The following is a 4051-nucleotide window of genomic DNA, read 5'->3' on the forward strand; positions in this document are numbered from 1 at the left end:
GCCGCCGTCCCCGCCGGCCGGGAGGGGCTCGGAGCGCCGCCGCCGCCAGGAGCCGCCCGAGCGGAGGCACCGGGAGCGGCGGCGGCGCGCCCGCCCCGCGGCCCTCGCCCCGCGCCGCCGCCGGGCACAGCGCCGGGCACAGCGCCGGGCACAGCGCCGGGCACAGCGCCGGGCACAGCGCCGGGCACAGCGCCGGGCACAGCGCCGGCCGCCCGCACGTCCCGGGCTCGCCGGGCCCCGGGCGGTGCCTCGGGGGCGGCGGCGCTCTGGCCGGGGTCGCGCCCCCCCGCGCAGGGCTCGGCCGAGGAGGGCTCTGCTCCGCAGATACTTGGCGGTGAAAGAGGGCGAAGCCGTCCTTGGGGCGGCGGGGCGCGGCCGTGTCACCTGCGCGCTCCGGCGGAGCCGGCCGACACATCGGGACGCGCCGGGAATGTCATTGGGAGCAGCGCGGCCGCAGGGCCGTGCCTGCCCCAGACCCCGGCAGCGATCGCGCTGCGCGCTCCGAGCGCGCCCTTGAGCGCCCTTACCTGACTGCCGTGCCAGGGGTGGATAACTACGGGCATGGATGGGGCTGTGGGCTCGCAACGTAGTGGTTTTCAAGACTGCATTCTTTCACTGTCACTGCACTCTTACCCATTTAAAGGTGATTTTAAAAACGTATTTACCATTTGAGTTATTACATGTTATTACTAGTCAATATTTCTTAAAAAGCCAAATCGCCTAAATTTATCTTAGTCTGTATCAATATCTCAACTCCCGAGGGCTGATAGAGGCTGAACAATTCCCTGCCTGCCCATTAGTAAATCACTACAAGCATACACCAAGGAGTCAGCGTCTCATACGAGGCCACAGATGCCAGGGTAAGAAGAAAATCTCCAGTCTGTCTCCCGTTAACCTACTGATATGTAGGGTAAAGGGTAAGTTAAAACTAGAATGGCTCACATAATCCAAAACTGTAAGTAAGTACAAGTGTAACTATATGAAGTGATTGATTTTACAGGTTGTAAAAGTGCATTATAAGAAATTCGTTCTATAGCTCTAGAAGATAACAAAATGTGGACATGGTATTTGCTGACTACAAGAAAGGTATAATAATTGAGCTTGCATGCCAAATCCTGATCTAACTTGCTGCATGACCTGCTCACCTTTTCTCCTAGATCCTTGGCTTCTCAGACTAGAGCATATGGGCAGGTTCAAGACTTTTGGAGGCCACATGAGAGTCACAGCTCATATGTAGGTCTACGTGCAGCTTCTTGCCATTTGAAGAGAGCAGGGTTGCCAAATTTTACGAATTTAGTGAAAAACAATATTTGTTCTTGGTGCAGATGAGTCTGTAGGATTAGAACTCAAAAAATATTTATTCCAGGAAATATTTTTGCTCTGTCCAGCATTGCAAGTAGAAGCTGGTACAAAGATACCTTCCATCTGTTAACTCTAAGATATGTAATTCAGTGAGCTAGTTTTAAAAAAATTGGATAAGCATGTATGCAGACATAATATATGTAATTTTTCACTATTCATCCACAGCTTGTAGATGACTTTTGTCTGTAACATACCAAATGCTTTCTCCTACTTGTTCTAAATTCAGACTTACAAATATAGACACTGATGCTGAATCCTAGGCCCACTGAAGGCAGTGACAGAATTAATGCTGGTTTCAACAAGGTCAAAATTTTTCCTCTTTTAGAAAAATAAAATAAAATGAACTAACACAGCAGAAAGGAATGTTATAAAGAATGGCCTGTTACTGCATTTTTATTAATTGAGGAGTTTAAACAAGTTACAACCCTTACATGAATTTATTTTCTATTACTAAAGATAACATTTTAAGTTGCTATAAAAAGCTGCTAAGCTTCCTGTTATCAATAACACAAATTAAATACCAGCAACCTACATCAGCTGCCAATGCTGAATACACTATTCATGATCCCTGCTCCTTGTCTGAACACAAGCCGTACAAACTTAAGGTCAGGAGCTTTGTCAGTCTGCTGAGGGAAGAGGTGCAGGGCTGTTTAAGGCTCCCTCATTCTCTTGGGCGAGAAGAGGAGGAACATCAGATGCAGATGATTCAGTTCAGACCCCGACCTCTGCAGACTCCAGTAGCGTTACATGAATCATGCCTGCCGAGCCTGAGCTTTTCCTTCGTGCTCAGATTACTCACACCGCCAACCCTAGGATTAGCATACAGCTCATTTCTTATGCTTCAGACTTCGTGCTAATGACCTTTCTGGTAGGGAAGAAGCCTTTGCAACTTCTCAATATCAGACTAAGCAGCAGCCGAATTTTCCCTGAAGTGCACCTTAGTAAACCAGCGACCTAGTTAGATAAATTAGGAAGTTTGGCAGGAGCAAAACAACCAATGCTGTTGTTTGTATCACGGTAGCCATCAAATTTCTTACTAAACCAGTAATCAGAGTTAATTACCAGAAAACACCCCCTAAGAAAAATTGGAAAACACATTTGAAATCCTGAAACTGACCACAAGCTTTAACTTGCCTTCAAAGAAAAGCTGATGAAAGATTTAGGCACAGCAGTCACAAAATTCCCATAGTCATCTAGAATACAAGAAGGAATCAGGATGGAACCATGATGTGCCTTATTATACAAAGGTGTTTGGCCAACCCATGCAGTACTTGTACAAAGAAAGAAGCAGAGCAAATTTTTTCACAAAAATAGAACCAAGTCTATTTTTATTTAATTCATCACTAACTACCTCAATAGTTATGTCAAACTTCTAAATGATACAAACCTTTTGGCTATGAAGTTTAGCTATGCCATCTTCAGGTAGTGGATACGGATCTGGTATCAGAGCTGGGAAGAAGGTATTGCTGGCGATCTAGCAGTTCTGAGCAGTGTTTACACAAATAAATTGCTGCACGCCCTAATGCAGGATCTCTGGGCACCTCCACCTGTGCTGCCTTAGCTGTGCTGTTTTCCAAGGAAGCCATAGAATTCCTCTGTTATTTAGGAACACTTTGTTCTCTAGGACCACACTGTCCACAGACATGTGGCAAACCTGTTTGTAGAGGGAAACACGTTTTCCAGGATTTTGCGGAAGAAAGCTTAGTATCTTCTACATGTCATATGAATAAGAAAAATTAGGAGCCCGGACAATTATTTTTCTGTCTTCCTTATATTTTGATTTTCTCACTTCTGCTCTAAATCATTGTTCTAATGGGTGCCAAGCCAAACAAACCCCAGGGCAGATGGTCTTACGTGCTTTGACAGTGTGCTTTGCCCTCCATAAGGTGCCATCTGCCTGTTTATCTTTTGTCAGCTCAACTAATCCTGGTTCTCTGAGAGACAAAAGAGGACAACTTTGCACATCATTGATTCTGTCTCTGCAGCCTGACCAACTCATAATTGGTAGTAAGAAATTTACCACATTCCATTTATTAGTGACAGAGGAACTTCTTAAACTAATACCTTACCTGTCATTCATATGTAGATACAATCTACTAGCATAGACACGAGCATGCAAGTGACACATTAAAGCAGCTGTTTTCAAAAATGATGAAGGTAAATGAATGGTGCAACAGAACTTACTACACCTTTTAACCGTTAGGTAGCTAACAGGTGATTTAAGCAGCTTGTTGTTTGCAGGGGCCCTCTACCCAAGTGGTATTTCTGCATCTTTGGGTGTGTTCATGGCCTTGGGCAAACAGGCCTTAGAGGCTTGTTACTCACATTTGGAGGCCATCTCCCTAACCTCTGGATTCAGCCTTCTGTCTGGAGATAGGAACTGATTATCCTCTCCAAGTGACTTGGAGGTTGCAAATAAAGAGTTTATCAGATTAGCATTAGCAGCACTGACACTGTGACTTTAAGCTGTCATGACAGTATAGAGTCATGGAAGCTGGAATTAGTTTTTGAAGGGACAAAAGTACCAGTCCATACCGGCAATGCCCATATAACTGTATCCAATGGATGAAACGCTCAGAAGGAATTCTTGCCCTTCCCTCTGTCACCTCCTATTTCCAAAGCAAGAGCTCTTGTGCTTCCATTAACCCAGAGAGAAAATATATCCAAGTGACAGCAAGGTAGAGAGTCC

Source organism: Chamaea fasciata, unplaced genomic scaffold, assembly GCF_029207755.1.
Source record: "Chamaea fasciata isolate MVZ Bird 193981 ecotype frontalis unplaced genomic scaffold, bChaFas1.0.hap1 SCAF_10, whole genome shotgun sequence".
In the NCBI taxonomy this organism is placed as follows: Eukaryota; Metazoa; Chordata; class Aves; order Passeriformes; family Sylviidae; genus Chamaea; species Chamaea fasciata.